A 24,725-nucleotide genomic window follows, 5' to 3' on the forward strand; every position below is an offset into this window, starting at 1 on the left:
GCGCACCTCCCCTTGGTCCCATGCGCCTAGGGTTGGGGGGAAAACCCTAAAGGGGGCGCCCCCGTTGCTTGGGGGGCAAGTCCCCCCCCTTGACCGCCGCCCCCCTTCTAGTTCTCATCTAGAGGGGGCCGGGCCCCTTCCTCCTCCCCCTATAAATAGAGGGGCGAGGGGAGGGCTGCAGACACACCTCCAAGGCGCAGCCCCTCCCCTCCCCAACACCTCTCCTCCTCCGCAGAAGCTTGGCGAAGCCCTGCCGGAGTACTGCCTCTCCATCACCACCACGCCATCGTGCTGTTGCTGGAGATCTCTTCCTCAACCTCTCCCTCCTCCTTTCTGGATCAAGGCATCAGAGATGTCTCCACTCCGTACGTGTGTTGAACGTGGAGGTGCCGTCTGTTTGGCGCTAGGATCTTCGGTGATTTGGATCACGACGAGTACGACTCCATCAACCCCATTCTCTTGAACGCTTCCGCTCACGATCTACAAGGGTATGCAGATGCACTCCTATCTCTCTCGTTGCTAGATGACTCCATAGATTGATCTTGGTGATGCGTAGAATTTTTTATTTTCTGCAACGATCTCCAACAGTGGCATCATGAGCTAGGTCTATGTGTAGTTTCTATGCACGAGTAGAACACAATTTTGTTGTGGGCGTAGATTTTGTCAATTTACTTGCCACCACTAGTCTTATCTTGTTTCGGCGGCATCATGGGATGAAGCGTCCCGGACCGACCTTACACGTACGCTTACGTGAGACAGGTTCCACCGACTGACATGCACTAGTTGCATAAGGTGGCTAGCGGGTGTCTGTCTCTCCCACTTTAGTCGGATCGGATTCGATGAAAAGGGTCCTTATGAAGGGTAAATAGAAATTGGCATATCACATTGTGGTTTTGACGTAGGTAAGAAACGTTCTTGCTAGAACCCTATTGCAGCCACGTAAAAACATGCAACAACAATTAGAGGACGTCTAACTTGTTTTTGCAGCATATGCCTTGTGATGTGATATGGCCAAAAAGATGTGATGAATGATATATATATATATATATATATATATATATATATATATCTCTGTGTGTGTGTGTGTATGTGATGTATGAGATTGATCATGTTCTTGTAATAGGAATCACGACTTGCATGTCGATGAGTATGACAACCGGCAGGAGCCATAGGAGTTGTCTTAATTATTGTATGAACTGTGTGTCATTGAATAATGCCATGTAATTACTTTACTTTATTGCTAAATCGTTATCCATAGTAGTAGAAGTAATCGTTGGCGTGACAACTTCATGAAGACACGATGATGGAGATCATGGTGTCATGCCGGTGACGATGATGATCATGGCGCCCCGAAGATGGAGATCAAAAGGAGCAAAATGATATTGGCCATAGCATGTCACTATTTGATTGCATGTGATGTTTATCATGTTTCTCAATCTTATTTGCTTAGAGCGACAGTAGTAAATAAGATGATCCCTCATAATAATTTCAATAAAGTGTTCCTCCTAACTGTGCGCCGTTGCGAAAGTTCGTTATTTCGAAGCACCACGTGATGATCGGGTGTGATAGATTCTAACGTTCACATACAACGGTGTAAGACAGAATTACACATGCAAAAACACTTAGGTTGACTTGACGAGCCTAGCATGTACAGACATGGCCTCAGAACACAAGAGACCGAAAGGTCGAACATGAGTCGTATAGAAGATACGATCAACATGAAGATGTTCACCGATGATGACTAGTTCGTCTCACATGATGATCGGACATGGCCTAGTTATCTCGGATCATGGATCACTTAGATGACTAGAGGGATGTCTATCTGAGTGGGAGTTCATTAAATAATTTGATTAGATGAACTTAATTATCATGAACTTAGTCTAAAACTTTTGCAATATGTCTTGTAGATCAAATGGCCCACGCTAATGTTGCCCTCAACTTCAACGCATTCCTAGAGAAAACCAAGCTGAAAGACGATGGCACCAACTATACGGACTGGGTACGGAACTTGAGGATCATCCTCATAGCTGCCAAAAGAGCATATGTCCTAGATGCACCGCTAGGTGAAGCACCCGTTTTCCCAGCAACTCAAGATGTTATGAACGCCTGGCAGTCGCGTAGTGATGATTACTCCCTGGTTCAGTGCGGCATGCTTTACATCTTAGAACCGGGGCTCCAAAAGCGTTTTGAGCAACACGGAGCATATGAGATGTTCCAAGAGCTGAAAATGGTTTTCCAAGCTCATGCCCGGGTCGAGAGATATGAAGTCTCCGACAAGTTCTACAGTTGTAAGATGGAGGAGAATAGTTTTTGTCAGCGAGCACATACTCAAAATGTCTGGGTTGCACAACCGCTTGTCTCAGCTGGGATTCACCTCCCGGATGACGCGGTCATTGACAGAATCCTTCAGTCGCTCCCACCAAGCTACAAGAGCTTTGTGATGAACTACAATATGCAGGGGATGGTGAAAACTATTCCTGAGGTATTTTCAATGCTGAAATCAGCGGAGGTAGAAATCAAAAAAGAACATCAAGTGTTGATGGTCAATAAAACCACTAGTTCCAAGAAAGGCAAGGGTAAGAAGAACTTCAAGAAGGACTACAAGGGAGTTGCCGTGCCCGGTTAGCCAGTTTCTGGGAAGAAGCCAAAGCATGGACCCAAACCTGAGACTGAGTGCTTTTATTGCAAGGGAAGCAGACACTGGAAGCGGAACTGCCCAAGTACTTAGCGGACAAGAAGGCCGGCAACACCAAAGGTATATGTGATATACATGTAATTGATGTGTACCTTACCAGTACTCATAGTAGCTCCTGGGTATTTGATACCGGTGCGGTTGCTCATATTTGTAACTCAAAACAGGAGCTGCGAATAAATGGAGACTGGCGAAGGACGAGGTGACGACGCGCGTCAGGAATGGTTCCAAGGTCGATGTGATCGTCGTCGGCACGCTACCTCTACATTTACCTACGAGATTAGTTTTAAACCTCAATAATTGTTATTTAGTGCCAGCTTTGAGCATGAACATTGTATCTGGATCTCGTTTAATACGAGACGGCTACTCATTTAAATCCGAGAATAATGGTTGTTCTATTTATATGAGAGATATCTTTTATGGTCATGCCCCGCTGGTCAATGGTTATTCTTAATGAATCTCGAACGTGACGTTACACATATTCATAATGTGAATACCAAAAGATGTAATATTGATAATGATAGTCCCACATATCTGTGGCACTGCCGCCTTGGTCACATTGGTGTCAAACGCATGAAGAAGCTCCATACAGATGGACTTTTGGAGTCTCTTGATTTCGAATCATTTGACACGTGCGAACCATGCCTCATGGGTAAAATGACCAAGACTCCGTTCTACAGAACAATGGAGCGAGCAACCACCTTATTGGAAATTATACATACTGATGTGTGCGGTCCAATGAGCATTGAGGCTCGCAGTGGCTATCGTTATGTTCTCACCCTCAGTGATGACTTGAGTAGATATGGGTATGTTTACTTGATGAAACACAAGTCTGAGACCTTTGAAAAGGTTAAGGAATTTCTGAATGAGGTAGAGAATTAACATGACAGAAAAATAAAGTTCTTACGATCAGATCGTGGGCGAGAATATTTAAGTCACGAGTTTGGTACGCACTTAAGGAAATGTGGAATTGTTTCACAACTCACGCCGCCTGGAACACCTCAGCGAAACGGTGTGTCCGAATGTTGTAATCGCACTCTATTGGATATGGTGCGGTCTATGATGTCTCTTACCGATTTACCGCTATCATTTTGGGGATACGCTTTAGAGACAACTACATTCACTTTAAATAGGGCACCGTCTAAATCCGTTGAGACGACACCATATGAATTATGGTTTGGAAAGAAACCTAAGCTGTCATTTCTAAAAGTTTGGGGATGCGATGCTTATGTCAAGAAACTTTAACCTGAAAAGCTCGAACCCAAGTCGGAAAAATGCGTCTTCATAGGATACCCTAAGGAAACCATTGGGTATACCTTCTACCTAAGATCCGAAGGCAAGATTTTCGTTGCCAAGAATGGGTCCTTTCTGGAGAAAGAGTTTCTCTCGAAAGAAGTAAGTGGGAGGAAGGTGGAACTTGATGAAGTACTACCTCTTGAACCGGTAAGTAGCGCAACTCAGGAAGATGTTCCCGGGGTGCCTACACCGACGGGAGAGGAAGTTAATGATGATGATCAAGGTACTTCGGATCAAGTTACTACTAAACTTCGTAGGTCACAAGGACACGTTCCACACCAGAATGGTATGGCAACCCTGTCCTGGAAATCATGTTGTTAGACAACAGTGAACCTTCGAACTATGAAGAAGCGATGGCGGGCCCAGATTCCAACAAATGGCTAGAAGCCATGCAATCCGAGATAGGATCCATGTGTGAAAACAAAGTATGGACTTTGACAGACTTGCCCGATGATCGGCGAGCGATAGAAAACAAATGGATCTTTAAGAAGAAGACGGACGCGAAAGGTAATGTTACCATCTATAAGGCTTGACTTGTCGCTAAGGGTTATCGACAGGTTCAAGGGGTTGACTACGATGAGACTTTCTCTCCCGTAGCGAAGCTGAAGTCCGTTCGAATCATGTTAGCAATTGCCACATACTATGATTATGAGATATGGCAAATGGACGTCAAAACGACATTCCTTAACGACTATCTTAAGGAAGAATTGTATATGATGCAGCCGGAAGGTTTTGTCGATCCTAAGAATGCTAACAAGGTCTGCAAGCTCCAGCGATCCATTTATGGGCTGGTGCAAGCATCTCGGAGTTGGAACATTCTCTTTGATGAAATGATCAAAGCGTTTGGGTTTATGCAGACTTATGGAGAAGCCTGCGTTTACAAGAAAGTGAGTGGGAGCTATGTAGCATTTCTCATATTATATGTAGATGACATACTTTTGATGGGAAATGATATAGAACTTTTGGATAGCATTAAGGCCTACTCGAATAAGTGTTCTTCAATGAAGGACCTTGGAGAAGCTGCTTACATATTAGGCATCAAGATCTATAGAGATAGATCGAGACACCTAATAGGCATTTCACAAAGCACATACCTTGATAAGATATTGAAGAAGTTCAATATGGATCAGTCCAAGACGGGGTTCTTACCTGTGTTGCAAGGTGTGAAATTGAGCTCGGCTCAATGCTCGACCACGGCAGAAGATAGAGAAAAGATGAGTGTCATCCCCTATGCCTCGGCCATAGGGTCTATTATGTATGCCATGCTGCGTACCAGAACTGATGTAAACCTTGCCGTAGGTTTGGTGGGAAGGTACCAAAGTAATCCCGGCATGGAACACTGGACAGCGGTCAAGAATATCCTGAAGTACCTGAAAAGGACTAAGGATATGTTTCTCGTTTATGGTGGTGACGAAGAGCTCATCGTAAAGGGTTATGTCGATGCTAGCTTCGACACAGATCTGGATGACTCTAAGTCACAAACCGGATATGTGTATATTTTGAATGGTGGGGCAGTAAGCTGGTGCAGTTGCAAGCAAATCGTCGTGGCGGGATCTACATGTGAAGCAGAATACATGGCAGCCTCGGAGGCAACACATGAAGCAATCTGGATGAAGGAGTTCATTACCGACCTAGGAGTTGTTCCCAATGCGTCGGGGCCGATGACTCTATTCTGTGACAACACTGGAGCCATTGCCCTTGCCAAGGAGCCCACGTTTCACAAGAAGACCAGGCACATCAAGCGTCGCTTCAACTCCATTCGTGAAAATGTTCAAGATGGAGACATAGATATTTGCAAAGTGCATATGGATCTTAATGTCGCAGATCCTTTGACTAAACCCCTTCCGCGAGCAAAACATGATCAACACCAGAACTCTATGGGTGTTCGATTCATCACAATGTAACTAGATTATTGACTCTAGTGCAAGTGGGAGACTGTTGGAAATATTCCCTAGAGGCAATAATAAAATGGTTATTATTATATTTCCTTGTTCATGATAATTGTCTACTGTTCATGCTATAATTGTGTTATCCGGAAATCGGAATACATGTGTGAATACATAGACTACAACATGTCCCTAGTGAGCCTCTAGTTGACTAGCTCGTTGATCAACAGATAGTCATGGTTTCCTGACTATGGACATTGGATGTCATTGATAATGGGATCACATCATTAGGAGAATGATGTGATGGACAAGACCCAATCCTAAGCATAGCACAAGATCGTGTAGTTCGTTTGCTAGAGCTTTTCTAATGTCAAGTATCATTTCCTTAGACCATGAGATCATGTAACTCCCGGATACTGGAGGAGTGCTTTGGGTGTACCAAACGTCACAACGTAACTAGGTGACTATAAAGGTGCACTACAGGTATCTCCGAAAGTGTCTGTTGGGTTGGCACAAATCGAGACTGGGATTTGTCGCTTCGTATGACGGAGAGGTATCTCTAGGCCCACTCGGTAATGCATCATCATAATGAGCTTAATGTGACCAAGTGGTTGGTCACGGGATCATGCATTAAGGAACGAGTAAAGTGACTTGCCGGAAACGAGATTGAACGAGTTATTGGGATACCGATGATCGAATCTCGGGCAAGTAACGTACTGTGTGACAAAGGCAATTGTATACGGGATTACTTGAATCCTCGACATCGTGGTTCATCCGATGAGATCATCGTGGAACATGTGGGAGCCAACATGGGTATCTAGATCCCGCTGTTGATTATTGGCCGGACAGCTGTCTCGGTCATGTCTGCATGATTCCCGAACCCATAGGGTCTACACACTTTAGGTTCGGTGATGCTAGGGTTATTAGGAAGACTTGTATGTGATTACCGAATGTTGTTTGGAGTCCCAGATGAGATCCCGGACGTCACGAGGAGTTCCGGAATGGTCCGGAGGTGAAGATTTATATATGGGAAGTTGTAATACGGTCACCGGAAAAGTTCTGGGGCATATCGGTATTGTACCGGGGCCACCGGAAGGGTTCCGGGGGTCCACCGGGAGGGGCCACCTCTCCCGGAGGGCCTCATGGGCCGTAGAGCGAAGGTAACCAGCCCTTAGAGGGCTGGGCGTACCGCCCCTTGGGCCCATGCGCCTAGGGTTGGGGGGGAAACTCTAAAGGGGGTGCCCCCCTTGCTTGGGGGGCAAGTCCCCCCCCTTGGCCGCCGCCCCCCCTTCTAGATCTCATCTAGAGGGGGCCGGCCCCCTTCCTCCCCCCTATAAATAGAGGGGCGAGGGGAGGGCTGCAGACACACCCCCAAGGCGCAGCCCCTACCCTCCCCAACACCTCTCCTCCTCCGCGGAAGCTTGGCAAAGCCCTGCCGGAGTACTGCCTCTCCATCACCACCACGCCGTCGTGCTGCTGCTGGAGATCTCTTACTCAACCTCTCCCTCCTCCTTGTTGGATCAAGGCACGGGAGACGTCTCCGCTCCGTACGTGTGTTGAACACGGAGGTGCCGTCCATTTGGTGCTAGGATCTTCTGTGATTTGGATCACGACGAGTACGACTCCATCAACCCCGTTCTCTTGAACGCTTCCGCTCGCAATCTACAAGGGTATGTAGATGCACTCCTATCTCTCTCATTGCTAGATGACTCCATAGATTGATCTTGGTGATGCGTAGAATTTTTTTACTTTCTACAACGATCTCCAACAAGGCCAGCCTAGCGAGAAGGATAAATATTCTGATAAGGAAGAAGACAAAGAAGAGGAGGATGGTGGATATCCCAATGGTAATGCCACCTTGGTGATTTTTGCTTATCTTGAGAGCAGAAGTTGACTGAAAGTCATTAACAGAGAGGTGAACATGGTTGCTCCGGCAACACTAAAGTATTTGAAGTGGTCAAAAATTCCTATTACATTCGACCAGTCCGATCACCCGCCACAAGTTGCTACCAGTGGGCGGCAAGCGCTGGTGGTCGACCTAGTCGTTGGGGGCACCCAACTGACCAAGGTTCTGATGGATGGTGGCAGTGGCCTCAATATCCTGTACGCTGAGGCTCTCAAAGGAATGGGCATTCCGATGTCCAAGCTCAGCGAGAGCAACATGAGGTTCCACGGAATCATGCCAGGAAAGAAAGCCGACTCACTCGGCCAAATCACTCTAGACGTGGTTTTCGGTGATGAGAAGAATTACGTAAGCAAAAGTTGGCGTTTGAGGTTGTGGATTTCCAGAGTGCTTATCATGCCATTTTGGGCAGACCTGCCTATGCTAGCTTCATGGCTCGACCATGTTATGTGTACCTCAAGATGAAGATGTCTGGCCCCAAAGGCATGATAACGGTCTCCGATAACTGGTAAAGAGCATAGGATTGTCTTCAGGATGGTGTGAAGATAGTAGATGAGCAGATGGCAAATGTGGAGTTTCAAGAGTATCAAAAGACTGCAGATCCAAGTGATTTGCTGCGTGCCAAGAGACCTACCTCGGAGTCCGCATTTCAGTCGGCCGAAGAGACCAAGCCAGCTCACATTCACCCGACCAACCCCAATGCTGCTCCGAACTATATCTCAATGACACTCGACAGCAAATAGGAAGAAGCGCTCATCCAGTTCCTCCATGAGAACTGGGACATCTTTGCATGGAAGCCGTCTGCCATGCCAGGTGTACCCAGGGGACTGGCTGAGCACCGTTTGCGAGTCGACTCAAAGGCAAAACCCGTTAAGGAGCATCTTCATCGGTCCACCACGAAGAAGAGAAAGGCAATTGGCGAGGAGGTGGCTCGGCTTCTGACCGCTGAGTTCATCCGTGAGATATACCACTCCGAGTGGCTCGCCAATGTTGTTATGGTTCCCAAGAAATAAAAATCACTTCGAATGTGTATTGACTTCAAGCACATCAATCGGGCCTGCCCGAAAGATCATTTCCCTCTGCCCCGCATCGACTAGATAGTCGATTCAACTGCGGGATGTGAGCGATTGTCCTTCGTGGATGCTTATTCCAGGTACCATCAGATCCGACTGTATGGGCCCGATGAGATAAAGACGGCTTTCATCACCCCGTTCGGGTGTTTTTGCTATGTTAGTATGCCCTTTGGCCTCAAGAATGCTGGTGCCACATTCATGCGCATGATTCAGAAGTGCCTGCTCACTCAAATCAGTCGGAATGTGGAAGCATATATGGATGACATAGTGGCTAAGTCACACAAAGGTTCTGACCTGCTGACTGACCTCACTGAAACCTTTGCCAATTTAAGAAGGTATGATATCAAGATCAATCCATCAAAATGCACATTCAGAGTCCACGACAAAGAGTTACTCGGTTTCTCATTCCGAATGATGAATCGACGCGAATCCAGAGAAGATTGGCACAATCCTCTGAATGAAGCGCCCAGTGCGGATGCATGATGTTCAGAAGCTCACTGGTTGTTTGGCTGTATTGAGTCGATTCATCTAATGCCTCGGTGAAAAGGCACCGCCTCTTTACCGACTGATGAAGAAATCTGACAAGTTCGAGTGGAATGACGAAGCTGAAGCAGCGTTTGAAGAGCTCAAAGCCCTGCTCTCCACCCAGCCAATGCTTGCTGCTCCAGTCAGTAAGGATCCTTTACTGCTTTACATCGCAACCACAAGACAGGTTGTTAGCACAGTACTCACGGTCGAGCGGGAAGAAGAAGGCAAAACATTCAAAGTGTAGCGCCCTATGTATTACATTTCAGAGGTCTTGACCCCGTCCAAGCAGAGATACCCTCATTATCAGAAGCTTGTTTATGGGATCTACCTGACCATGAAGAAGGTTGCGCATTATTTCTCTAACCATTTAGTTTCAGTCGTCAGTGATGCTCCTTTGTCAGAAATTCTGAATAACAGAGATGCAACCAGTCCAGTGGCGAAATGGGAGATTGAACTTCTTCCTTTAGATATCAAGTTTGAGGCAAAGAAGGCCATCAAGTCTCAAGCAATTGCAGATTTCCTCGCAGAGTGGACAGAACAACAGCAGCCAACTCAGATTCAGTCGAAACATTGGACCATGTTCTTTGATGGGTCCAAAATGTTAAACGGCTCTGGTGCAAGAGTGGTCTTAGTGTCCCCGCAAGGAGACAAGCTCAGTTATATCCTCCAGATTCACTTTGATTCTTCAAACAATGAAGTTGAGTATGAGGCACTATTGTATGGGTTGCGTATGGCCATTTCACTCGGTGTCCGACGCTTGATGGTTTATGGCGACTCAGACTTAGTGGTTAATCAGGTAATGAAGGAATGGGACGTCAGGAGTCCCGCAATGACAGGTTATTGCAATGCAGTGAGAAAGCTAGAGAAGAAGTTTGAGGGGTTAGAGCTCCACCACATACCGTGAATCAAGAATCAAGCTGCTGATGATCTGGCGAAGATATGTTCCACTCGGAAACCTGTCCCCAGCAATGTGTTCTTGGATCATCTCCACACGCTGTCAGTACAAGAAGATCCCTTTGAGGAAGAACCCCCGCAATCAATAAGCTCAACCGACCCAACTGAGATTGAGGTTCCAGCGGTGGTCGATTTGATCATGAAAGTCTTGGTGATCACACCCGACTGGACAGTACCGTACATTGTGTAGATTCTCAGGAAAGAGCTCCCAGAGGATGAAGACGAGGCTCGCCAGATAGTCCGTCGATCGAAAGCTTTCACCGTGATAAAAAGGGCAGCTTTACAGAGAAAGTGTCACAGGAGTGGCTCAACGCTGCATCACCCCGGAAGAAGGTCGAATGATCCTGAACGATATCCACTCGGGGACCTGTGGTCACCATGTGTCCTCTCGGACCATTGTGGCCAAAGCATACCGAGCAGGATTCTACTGGCCTCAATCAAACGATATGGCAAAAGACATAGTCAACAAGTGCGCAGGTTGCCAGTTCTACTCCAACATGTCCCACAAGCCTGCGTCAGCCTTGAAGACTATTCCACTCGTCTAGCCGTTTGCAATTTGGGGGTTGGATATGGTTGGACCCTTCAAGACCGGCAGAAGTGGGTTCACCCATTTGCTTGTAGCAGTTGACAAGTTTACTAAGTGGATCGAAGACAAGCCCATCAAAAACCTTGACGCAAGCACTGCCGTCAGTTTCATCAAGGAGTTGATATTCAGATATGGAGTTCCTCATAGCATTATCACAGATAACGGTGATGAGTATATAGACCTAGGATAGGGTCATAGGCCTGACCTATACGCCCTACCCAAGGTCACTACCCTAGAAGCAAAGAAGCCCAAGAGGCAACAAGAAGTACCCAAAGAAGACGTCGAGTGCAATCCACTCGACAAGTCAATCACTCGGGTACCCTTCCTTCTTGATGACACTCGACCAATCAATCACTCGACCTACTGTAGACCAAGAGTCACTCTGAACGGCAATGGTCGGACAATCACTCCGTAGTCTTTAATCTCATTAATAGCATTTATGGCTGGTGTTATCAGTAACGTCCCATCTTTATGTACATTGAACTCGTTGTAACGGGGGATGGCTGGGGTCCTGGCGTACTCTATATAATCCACCACCCTCCTCTAGCACAAGGGTTCACACCCCCTGTAACACACACACACACACACACACACACACACTATAATCCAGTCGACCACCTCCGGGCACCGAGACGTAGGGCTTTTACCTCCTCCGAGAGGGGCCTAAACTCGTAAACACTTGCGTACAACCTCACCGTAGCTATGACCTTACCTCATAATTCGTACCCCCTACTCTCACTATCAGTCTTAATACCTGATACGTCTCCAACGTATCTATAATTTATGAAGTATTCATGCTATTTTATTATCTGTTTTGAATGTTTAATGGGCTTTATTATACACTTTTATATTATTTTTGGGACTAACCTATTAACCGGAGGCCCAACCCATATTGCTGTTTTTTTGCCTATTTCAGCGTTTCACAGAAAAGGAATATCAAACGGATTCCAAAGGGAATGAAACCTTCGGGAGCGATCTTTTTGGAACTGAAGCAATCCATGAGACTTGGAGTATACGTGAGGGAAGCAACGAGGAAGCCATGATGCAGGGAGGCGCACCCCCCACCCTCGTGGTCCACTCGTGGCTCCCCTGACCAACTTCTTTCGCCTATATACATCCATATACACTAAAAACATCGAGGAGCAGAATAGATCGGGAGTTCCACCGCCGCAAGCCTCTATAGCCACCGAAAACCAATCGGGACCCTGTTCGGCACCCTGACGGAGAGGGGATCCCTCACCAGTGGCCATCTTCATCATCCTGACGCTCTCCATGACGAGGAGGGAGTAGTTCATCCTCGGGGCTGAGGGTATGTACCAGTAGCTATGTGTTTGATCTCTCTCTCTCTCTCTCGTGTTCTTGAGGTGATACAATCTTGATGCATCGCGGGCTTTGCTATTATAGTTGGATCTTATGATGTTTCTCCCCCTCTACTCTCTTGTAATGGATTGAGTTTTCCCTTTGAAGTTATCTTATCGGACTGAGTCTTTAAGGATTTGAGAACACTTGATGAATGTATTGCCGTGTTTATCTATGGTGACAATGGGATATTCACGTGATCTACTTGATGTATGCTTTGGAGATCAACTTGCGGGTTCCATGAACTTATGCATAGGGGTTGGCACACGTTTTTGTCTTGACTCTTCGGTAGAAACTTTGGGCACTCTTTGAAGTACTTTGTGTTGGTTGAATAGATGAATCTGAGATTGTGTGATGCATATCGTATAATCATGCCCATAGATACTTGAGGTGACAATGGAGTATCTAGGTGACATTAGGGTTTTGGTTGATTTGTGTCTTAAGGTGTTATTCTAGTATGAACTCTATGATAGATTGAACGTAAAGAATAGCTTCGTGTTATTTTACTACGGACTCTTGAATAGATCGATCAGAAAGGATAACTTGAGGTGGTTTCGTACCCTACAATAATCTCTTTGTTTGTTCTCCGCTATTAGTGACTTTGGAGTGACTCTTTGTTGCATATTGAGGGATAGTTATATGATTCAATTATGTTATTATTGTTGAGAGAACTTGCACTAGTGAAAGTATGAACCCTAGGCCTTGTTTCCTAGCATTGCAATACCGTTTACGCTCACTTTTATCGCTTGTTACCTTGCTGTTTTTATAATTTCAGATTACAAAAACCTTTATCTACCAACCATATTGCACTTGTGTCACCATCTCTTCGCCGAACTAGTACACCTATACAATTTACCATTGTATTGGGTGTGTTGGGGACACAAGAGATTCTTTGTTATTTGTTTGCAGGGTTGTTTGAGAGAGACCATCTTCATCCTACGCCTCCCACAGATTGATAAACCTTAGGTCATCCACTTGAGGGAAATTTGCTACTATCCTACAAACCTCTACACTTGGAGTCCCAACAACGTCTACAAGAAGAAGGTTGTGTAGTAGACATCAGTACCACGACAGTTGGCGCCCACCGTGGGGCAAAGTGTCTTAGCGACTTCTTGCGGGGTTGCATTTTCTTCAGTATTCATCAACCTGGTTTTCGGCGGCAGTTTGATCATGGGCCGTGAGTTTCGACTCGGCACGCTCACTTTCGTCACCGACGACTCGGCCTGGCTCCAGGAGGCCCCCCTCAATGTCGAGGCACTACCGATCCATGGATCCTCGCACTTCCACGTGAGTGCCCGTGACGTCCTCCGACGGCAGCCGTGGACCCCATACCAGTCGGCCCCCGCGTCGTTTTCTCGCTCTGCTGGACGCCGCCGCAAGCGGTCCGGTCGATCGTGGCTCCAGCGATGGGTGAAGCACGCGGTGGCTCGATAATCATTCACCCCTTGATACGCCCATTTTGCATCATGCTTTTATATCAACATTTATTGCATTATGGGCTGTTATTATAAGTTATGCCACAATACTTATGGCTATTCTCTCTTATTTTACAAGGTTTACCATGAAGAGGGGGAATGCCGGCAACAGGGATTCTGGCTGGAGAAGGAGAAAATATTGGAAACCTATTTAGCACAGCTCCAAAAGTCCCGCAACTCCATGAAAGTCATTTTTGGATTTAATAAGAATTATTGGGCAAAGAAAGTACCTGAGAGGGCCCACACCCTGGCTAGGAGGGTGGGGCACGCCCCCCTACAGGGCGCGCCCCCTATCTCCTGGGCCCCCTGGTGGCCCTCCGGTGCTCATCTTCTGCTATATGAGGTCTTTCGTCCTGGAAAAATCATAAGGAAGCTCACGAGACGAAACTCTGCCGCCACGAGGTGGAACCTTGGCGGAACCAATCTAGGGCTCCAGCAGAGCTGTTTTGCCGAGACACTTCCCTCCGGGAGGGGGAAATCATCACCATCATCATCACCAACGATCCTCTCATTGGGAGGGGGTCAATCTCCATCAACATCTTCACCAACACCATCTCCTGTCCAAACCCTAGTTCTTCTCTTGTATCCAATCATGTATCAAAACCACAAATTGGTACCTGTGGGTTGCTAGTAGTGTTGATTACTCCTTGTAATTGATGCTAATTGGTTTACTTTGTGGAAGATCATATGTTCAGATCCTTAATGCATATTAATACTCCTCTGATTATGAACATGAATATGCTTTGTGAGTAGTTCCGTTTGTTCCTGGGGACATGGGTGAAGTCTTGCTATTAGTAGTCATGTGAATTTGGTATTCGTTCGATATTTTGATGAGATGTATGTTGTCTCTCTTCTAGTGGTGTTATGTGAACGTAGACTACATGAAACTTCACCATTATTTGGGCCTAGAGGAAGGCATTGGGAAATAATAAGTAGATGCTGGGCTGCTAGAGTGACAAAAGCTTAAACCCTAGTTTATGAGTTGCTTCGTAAGGGGCTGATTTGGATCCATATATTTCATGCTATGGTTAGGTTTACCTTAACACTTTTGTTGTAGTTTCGGATGCTTGCAATAGGGGTTAATCATAAGTGGGATGCTTGTCCAAGTAAGGGCAGTACCCAAGCACCGGTCTACCCACATATCAAATTATCAAAGTACCGAACCTGAATCATACGAGCGTGATGAAACTAGCTTGACGATAATTCCCATGTGTCCTCGGGAGCGTTTTTCTCATTATAAGAAATTGTTCAGGCTTGTCCTTCGCTACAAAAAGGATTGGGCCACCTTGCTGCACCTTATTTACTTTCATTGCTTGTTGCTCATTACAAATTGTCTTATCACAAAACTATCTATTACCTACAATTTGAGTGCTTGCAGAGAATACCTTACCAAAAACCGCTTGTCATTTCCTTCTGCTCCTCGTTGGGTTCGACACTCTTACTTATTGAAAGGAATATGATAGATCCCCTATACTTGTGGGTCATCAAGACTATTTTCTGGCACCGTTACCGGGGAGTGAAGCGCGTTTGGTGAGTGGAACTTGGTAAGGAAACATTTATATAGTGTGCTGAAATTTTCTGTCACTTGTTACTATGGAAACTAATCCTTTGAGGGGCTTGTTCGGGGCATCTTCACCCCGAACAGAAGAGCAAAGAGTTGCTCCTCAACCTACTGAACTCACTAAAAATGTTTATTTTATAATTTCCTCGGGTATGATAGAAAAACTTCTAGCTAATCCCTTTGCAGGAGATGGAACATTGCATCCCAAATTACACCTTATCTTTGTGGATAAAGTTTGTGGATTATTTAAGCTTGCAGGTATTCCTGATGATGTTGTTAAGAGGAAGGTCTTCCCTTTATCTTTGAAGGGAGATGCATTGACATGGTATAGGCTATGTGATGATACGGGATCTTGGAACTATAAATGATTGAAGTTGAAATTTCACCAGAAGTTCTATCCTATGCATCTTGTTCACCGTGATCGTAATTACATATATAATTTCTGGCCTCGTGAGGGAGAAGCTATCGCTCAAGCTTGGGGGAGGCTTAAGTCAATGTTCTATTCATGCCCCAATCATGAGCTTTCAAGAGAAATGATTATTCAAAAATTTTATGCTCGGCTTTCTCTCAATGATCGCACAATGCTCGATACTTCATGTGCTGGTTCTTATATGCTGAAGACTACTGAATTCAAGTGGGACTTATTGGAAAGAATTAAACGCAACTCTGAAGATTGGGGTTCCGACAATGGTAAGGAGTCAGGTATAACACCTAAGTTTGATTGTGTTAAATCTTTTATGGATACCGATGCTTTTCGAGGATTTAGTGCTAAATATGGACTTGACTCTAAAATAGTAGCTTTCTTTTTGTGAATCTTTTGCTTCTCACGTTGATCTCCCTAAGGAGAAGTGGTTTAAATATAATCCTCCCATTGAAGTAAAAGTAGTTGCACCTATTACAGTTGAAGAAAAGACTATTACTTTTAGTGATCCTATTGTTCCTACAACTTATGTTGAGTAACCACCTTTTCCTGTTAGAATAAAGGATCATGCTAAAGCTTCAACTGTTGTTCGTAAGAGTAATACTAGAACTTATACACCTCCCGAGCAAATTAAAGTTGAACCTAGTATTGCTATGGTTAAAGATCTCTTGGATGATAATATAGATGGGCATGTTATTTACTATTGTGGTGAAGCTACTAACATTGCTAAACGAGATGCTAAGATACATAGGCCTGTTGTAGGCATGCCTGTTATTTCTGTTAAAATAGGAGATCATTGTATCATGGCTTATGTGATATGGGTGCTAGTGCTAGTGCAATACCCCATTCTTTATACCAAGAAATTATGCATGATATTGCACCCGCTGAAATAGAAGGTATTGATGTTACTATTAAGCTTGCCAATAGGGATACTATTTCACTAGTTGGGATTGTTAGATATGTCGAAGTCTTGTGTGGGAAGGTCAAATATCCTGTTGATTTCCTTGTTCTTGGTTCTCCACAAGATGACTTTTGTCCCATTGTATGTGGTAGACCCTTCTTGAGTACTGTTAATGCTAGGATTGATTGTGAAAAGGATACTGTTACAATTGGCTTGGGTGATATGTCTCATGAGTTTAATTTTGCCAAATTTCATAGACAACCCCGTGATAAAGAATTACCTAGTAAAGATGAAATAATTGGTCTTGCTTCTATTGTCGTGCCTCCTACTGATATGTAAAACAATATTTTCTAGACCGTGAAAATGATATGTTTCTGAATGAAAGAAGGGAAATAGATGAAGTATTTAAGCAACGGGTTCCTATTCTAAAACACACCTTACCTGTTGAAATTCTAGGGGATCTTCCTCCACCCAAGGGTGATCATGTGCTTGAGCTTAAACCATTACCTGATAATCTTAAGTATGCTTATCTTGATGAAAATAAGATATATCCTGTTATTATTAGTGCTAACCTTTCAGAACAGGAAGAGGAAAGATTATTGAAAACTCTGAAGAAGCACCGTGCTGCTATTGGATATACTTTGGATGATCTTAAAGGCATTAGCCCTTTTCTATGCCAACATAAAATAGAAGTGGAGAAGGATACCAAACCCGTCAGAGATCCTCAACGACAACTAAACCCTAAGATGAAAGAAGTGGTAAGAAAGGAGATACTAAAGCTCCTTGAGGCAGGTATAATTTATCTCGTTGCTGATAGTGAATGGGTAAGCCCTGTCCATTGTGTCCCGAAAAAGGGAGGTATCACTGTTGTTCCTAATGATAAAGATGAATTGATTCCTCAAATAATTATTACAGGTTATAGGATGGTAATTGATTTCCGTAAATTAAATAAAGCCACTAAGAAAGATCATTACCCTTTACCTTTTATTGATAAAATGCTAGAAAGACTATCCAAACATACAAATTTCTGCTTTCTAGATGGTTATTCTGGTTTCTCTCAAATACCTGTGTCTGTGGAAGATCAATCAAAAACTACTTTTACTTGCCCTTTCGGTACTTTTTCTTATAGACGTATGCCTTTCGGTTTATGCAATGCACCTGCTACCTTTCAAAGATGCATGATGGCTATATTCTCTGACTTTTGTGAAAAGATTTGTGAGGTATTCATGGATGACTTCTCAGTCTATGGATCCTCTTTTGATGATTGCTTGAGCAACCTTGATCGAGTTTTGCAGAGATGTGAAGACACTAGTCTCGTCCTGAATTGGTAGAAGTGTCACTTTATGGTTAACGAAGGCATTGTCTTGGGGCATAAAATTTCTGAAAGAGGTATTGAAGTTGATAAAGCTAAAGTTGATGCTATCGAGAAAATGCCATGTCCCAAGGACATTAAAGGTATAAGAAGTTTCCTTGGCCATGCCGGTTTTTATAGGAGGTTCCTTAAGGACATTTCTAAAATCTCTAGGCCTCTGACTAATTTATTGCAAAAAGATGTCCCTTTTGTCTTTGGTGATGATTGTGTAGGAGCATTTGAAATACTTAAGAAAGCTTTGATCACTGCACCTGTTGTTCAGCCACCTGATTGGAATTTACCATTTGAAATTATGTGTGATGCTAGTGATTATGCTGTAGGTGTTGTTCTAAGGTAAAGAGTTGATACGAAAATAAATGTTATTCAATATGCTAGTAAGACACTTGATACTGCCCAGAGGAATTATGCTAAGAATTCTTAGCAGTCGTATTTGCTTGTGATAAGTTCAAACCTTACATTGTTGATTCTAAAGTTACTATTCACACTGATCATGCTGCTATTAAATATCTTATGAAAAAAACGCTAAACCTAGACTTATTAGATGGGTTCTCTTGCTTCAAGAATTTGATTTGCATGTCATTGATAGAAAGGGAGCTGAGAACCCCGTTGCAGACAACTTGTCTAGGCTAGAGAATGTTCTTGATGACCCACTACCTATTGATGATAGCTTTCATGATGAACAAGTAGCGGTCATTAATGCTTCTCGTACTGCTCCTTGGTATGCTGATTATGCTAATTACATTGTTGCTAAATTTATACCACCTAGTTTCACATACCAACAAAAGAAAAAGTTCTTCTATGATTTAAGACATTACTTCTGGGATGACCCACACGTTTATAAACAAGGAGTAGACGGTGTTATTAGACCTTGTGTACCTGAGCATGAACAGGAACAAATCCTACGTAAGTGTCACTCCGAATCATATGGAGGACACCACGCTAGAGACAGAACTACACATAAGGTATTGCAATCCGGTTTTTATTGGCCTACTCTCTTAAAAGATGCTCGTAAGTTTGTCTTGTCTTGTGATGAATGTCAAAGAATTGGTTATATTAGTAGACGTCAAGAAATTCCTATGAATTATTCTCTTGTTATTGAACCACTTGATGTTTGGGGCTTTGATTATATGGGACCTTTTCCTGCCTCTAATGGATATACACATATTTTAGTTGCTGTTGATTACGTTACTAAGTGGGTAGAAGTTATTCCAACTAGTTGTGCTGATCATAACACCTCTATTAAGATGCTTAAAGAAGTTATTTTTTCGAGGTTTGGAGTCCCTAGATATCTCATGACTGATGGTGGTTCACATTTCATTCATGGTGCTTTCCATAAAATGCTTGCTAAGTATGATGTTAATGATAGAATTGCAACCCCTTATCACCCACAGTCTAGTGGTCAAGTAGAGTTGAGCAATAGAGAGATCAAATTAATTTTGCAAAAGACTGTTAATAGATCTAGAAAGAATTGGTCCAAGAAACTTGATGACGCATTATAGGCATATAGAACTACATATAAAAATCCTATGGGTATGTCTCCGTATAAGATGGTTTATGGAAAAGGATGTCACTTACCTCTTGAACTTGAACATAAGGCTTATTGGGCAATTAAAGAGCTCAACTATGATTTCAAACTTGTTGGTGAGAAGAGGTTATTTGACATTAGCTCACTTGATGAATGGAGAACCCAAGCATATGAAAATGCCAAGTTGTTTAAAGAAAAAGTTAAAAGATGGCATGACAAAAGGATACAAAAGCGAGAATTTAATGTAGGTGATTATGTGTTGCTATTCAACTCTCGTTTAAGATTTTTTGCAGGAAAACTTCTCTCTAAGTGGGAAGGTCCTTACGTTATCGAGGAGGTCTATCGTTCCGGTGCCATAAAAATTAACATCTTCGAAGGCACAAGTCCGAGGGTGGTAAACGGTCAATGAATCAAACATTATATCTCAGGTAACCCTATTAATGTTGAAAATAATATTATTGAAACCGTAACACCGGAGGAATACATAAGGGACACTTTCCAGAACTTTTCAGACTCCGAAAAGGAATAGGTATGTGGTACGGTACGTAAACCGACTCCAAAACAATTCTAATAGCATTTTTTCTCCGTTTTGGAATATTTAAGAATTTTAGGAAGAAAGAAGTAGTCCGGAAGGGACACAAGGGTGGAGCGCACCCCCCGTACTGGGCGCGCCCCCTATCTCGTGGATACCTCGTGTGCCTCCCGGACTCCATTTTCTTACACGTTATGTATTTTGGTCAGTAAAAATTCATTATATAATCTCCCGAAGGTTTTGACCACCGTATCACGCAAAAATCTTCTGTCTTTGTTTCGAGCTATTTTTCTAACAGATCTAGAGCACCTCCAAGCATAGATCTATGATCTGCAAAACCAAAATTGTGAGTATGAATATAGATTCAAGAGGATGAGTTTGGCTGCAGATTCGAGGATCTCGGAGACTCGATCATCCTTCTATGATGGTGAGCCTATGCCTGGGAAGATGGACGACAAGCCTACATCATCAACAACTCCTACTTCACCACCTCCGAGCACATAATCACATGGGTATGGGCACTCCCCTTGGCAACTGCCAAGCTTGGGGGAGGTGCCCCGGTATCGTATCACCATCACACTCCTATCTTTACCGTTTTACTTAGTTCGATCCTTTTAGTAATATCTTGATTTAGTAGATTGAAGCCTTAGTATGAACTAGTTTTGAGTTTTGCTTTGTGATCTCTATGTAATCGAGTCCATGAGTTATCTATAATAAAGATTAGTGTTGAGTCAAAGGGCTTTGCTATCTTCCTATGATCTTGAGAAAAATAGAAATAATATAAAAAGAATAAAAGAGTTCAAATTGATCTTATGGATAGTAATGACTTCACATATAGAAAGTATGAGGCTTAAAAGTTGTTGAGAGTTGACAAACATAGTTTTGGTCATCGTTCCAATTAATAGGAAGTAATAAGGAAAGAGAGGTTTTCACATATAAATATACTATCTTGGACATCTTTTATGATTGTGAGCACTCATTAAAGTATGACATGCTAAAGAGTTGGCGTTGGACAAGGAAGACAAGGTAATGGTTTATGTTTTCTCGCATCTCAGTTAAAGTATATTGTCATGGATCATTCAAACATGTTGAGCTTGCCTTTCCCCCTCATGCTAGCAAAAAATTCCTAGCACCAAGTAGAGATGCTACTTGTGCTTCCAAATATCCTTAAACCCAGTTTTTCCATGAGAGTCCACCATATCTGCCTATGGATTGAGTAAGATCCTTCAAGTAAGTTGTCATCGGTGCAAGCAATAAAAATTGCTCTCTAAATATGCATGACTTATTAGTGTGGAGAAAATAAGCTTTGTACGATCTTGTTATGGAAGCAATAAAAGCGACCGACTGCATAATAAAGGTCCATATACAAGTGGCAATATAAAGTGACGTTCTTTCGCACTAAGATTTTGTGTATCCAACCTTAAAGGCGCATGGCAACCTCTGCTTCCCTCTGCGAAGGGCCTATCTTTTACTATATTTCTTTTACTCCATGCAAGAGTCGAGGTGATCTCCACCTTTCCCTTTTTCATTTTATCCTTTGGCAAGCACCTCGTGTTGGAAAGATCCTGATATATATATATATATCCAATTGGATGTTCGTTAGCATGAACTATTATTGTTGACATCACCCAAAGGTGAATACGTTGGGAGGCAACATTATAAGCCCCTATATTTCTCAGTGTCCGATTAAAACTCCATAACCATAAGTATTGCGTGAGTGTTAGGAATTGTGGAAGACCATATGATAGTTGAGTATGTGGACTTGCTGAAAAGCTCTATTCTTGACTCTTTCTGATGTTATGATAAATTGCAATTGCTTCAATGACTAAGATTATAGTTTGTTAGTTTTCAATGAAGTTTATGTTCCGTACTTGACATTGTGAATAGATTGTTACTTGAGCATAATAAATCATATGACAAAATCTATATATGTTGCTGTTATAAGAATGATCATGATGCCCTCATGTTCGTATTTTTTTATCGACACCTCTATCTCTAAGCATGTGGACATATTTTTCGATTTCGGCTTCCGCTTGAGGACAAGCGAGGTCTAAGCTTGGGGGAGTTGATACGTCCATTTTGCATCATGCTTTTATATCAATATTTATTGCATTATGGGCTGTTATTACATGTTATCCCACAATACTTATGGCTATTCTCTCTTATGTTACAAGGTTTACCATGAAGAGGGGGAATGCCGGCAGTAGGGATTCTGGCTGGAAAAGGAGCAAATATTGGAAACCTATTCTGCACAGCTCCAAAAGTCCAGCAACTCCACGAAAGTCATTTTTGGATTTAATAAGAATTATTGGGCAAAGAAAGTACCTGAGGGGGCCCACACCCTGGCTAGGAGGGTGCCCCCCCCCTACAGGGTGCGCCCCCTGGGCCCCCTGGTGGCCCTCTGGTGCCCATCTTCTGCTATATGAGGTCTTTCATCCTGGAAAAAATTATAAGGAAGCTCATGAGACGAAACTCCACCGCCACGAGGCGGAACCTTAGCGGAAACAATCTAGGGCTCCGGCAGAGCTGTTCTGCCGTGACACATCCCTCCGGGAGGGGGAAATCATCATCATCATCATCATCATCATCAACGATCCTCTCATCGGGAGGGGGTCAATCTCCATCAACATCTTCACCAGCACCATCTCCTGTCCAAACCCTTGTTCATCTCTTGTATCCAATCTTGTATCAAAACCACAAATTGGTACTTGTGGGTTGCTAGTAGTGTTGATTACTCCTTGTACTTGATGCTAATTGGTTTACTTGGTGGAAGATCATATGTTCAGATCCTTAATGCATATTAATACTCCTCTGATTATGAACATGAATATGCTTTGTGAGTAGTTCCATTTGTTCCTGAGGACATGGGTGAAGTCTTGCTATTAGTAGTCATGTGAATTTGGTATTCGTTCGATATTTTGATGAGATGTATGTTGTCTCTCCTCTAGTGGTGTTATGTTAAGGTCGACTACATGACACTTCACCATTATTTTGGGCCTAGAGGAAGGCATTGGGAAGTAATAAGTATATGAGGGGTTGCTAGAGTGACAGAAGCTTAAACCCTAGTTTATGAGTTGCTTCGTAAGGGGCTGATTTGGATCCATATGTTTCATGCCATGGTTAGGTTTACCTTAATACTTTTGTTGTAGTTGCGGATGCTTGCAATAAGGGTTAATCATAAGTGGGATGCTTGTCCAAGTAAGGGCAGTAGCCAAGCACCAGTCCACCCACATATCAAAATATCAAAGTACCAAACGCGAATCATACGAGCGTGGTGAAACTAGCTTGACGATAATTCCCATGTGTCCTCGGGAGCGTTTTTCTCATTATAAGAAATTTTTCAGGCTTGTCCTTTGCTACGAAAAGGATTGGGCCACCTTGCTGCACCTTATTTACTTTCATTGCTTGTTACTCGTTAAAAATTATCTTATCACAAAACTATCTATTACGTACAATCAATGCTTGCAGAGAATACCTTACCAAAAACCGCTTGTCATTTCCTTCTGCTCCTCGTTGGGTTTGACACTCTTACTTATCGAAAGGACTACGATAGATCCCCTATACTTGTGGGTCATCACCCCCCAAGTCACGGCGATCGAGCCCGACGTATATCAATGCGGTCCAGTCGACCCGTTGACTGAGTTAGCAGACACACTTTCCAAGAGCGGGAGTTGTGACCTCGCTGCGGAGGTCCTCATGGTCTACTCCCATCGCGGCCCGCCTTGTTTTTGCTGCAACGGCAAGAACAGGGACGGTGATGGCCCTTCATTCGGCCACGAGGACTAGCAGCCTCAACCTCTCAGCCCGCAGCAAAGGGAGGGGCTGCACTGCCGCAACGAGGAGGCTATCCACACCCCAATCATAGGGGAAGCCGCCGAGGCCCGAGCTTTGGAGGAAGTGCGCCTGGCCATGCTGGCTGAGCGCACTTGTTTGGAGAATCTCCAAATTTGCTCGACGAGCATGCCCGTCGACTGATCCCAGGATCCAATCGGTGTTCATGATAGTTGTTTCCACCGGAAACTCAGGTATTCCGTACACCGATTCAGAATCTTGCGGCTGTTGCACGTATCGCGGAGTCCATTCAGCCATCTCGCTCAGAGGTTGGAAGAGGCTTCGAACAGACCAGAGCGCTGCTCCGAGCAGCAGGAGACCGGAACTCCGCCGTATCCCAGTTGCGGAACAGGATTCATAGTCGATCAGTAAGGGCAGACACCGTTCAGTCGCACACAGCCCTAGGTCACCTTTGCAGCGGGAAGATCTTGGGCACCGCCAAGATGGACACCTAGGAAGATCTAATGGAGATGATGAACGTGGGTACGCCCGCGACAACTACCGTCAAGTGCCTTCTCCCCCTCCGAGGGGCGGGTCGTACACGCCCCAGAGGTATGATTATAGGCGTCCATACGGTAATGACCGCAGAGTTCCAGTCGACCCAAGAGGGCCTGGGTTCGATGCAAGGTCAGTCCTTGTTCAGGGCTTGGTCGATCGGAACAGAGCATACAGAAAAGAGCTAGACAGAGATAGGCCCAGCGGAAGCAGGGTCCACGTGTCTGATACGTCTCCGTCGTATCTATAATTTTTGATTGTTCCATGCCAATATTCTACAACTTTCATATAGTTTTGGCAACTTTTTGTACTATTTTTGGGACTAACATATTGAT

Source organism: Triticum aestivum, chromosome 4B (assembly GCF_018294505.1).
Source record: "Triticum aestivum cultivar Chinese Spring chromosome 4B, IWGSC CS RefSeq v2.1, whole genome shotgun sequence".
Classification (NCBI taxonomy): Eukaryota; Viridiplantae; Streptophyta; class Magnoliopsida; order Poales; family Poaceae; genus Triticum; species Triticum aestivum.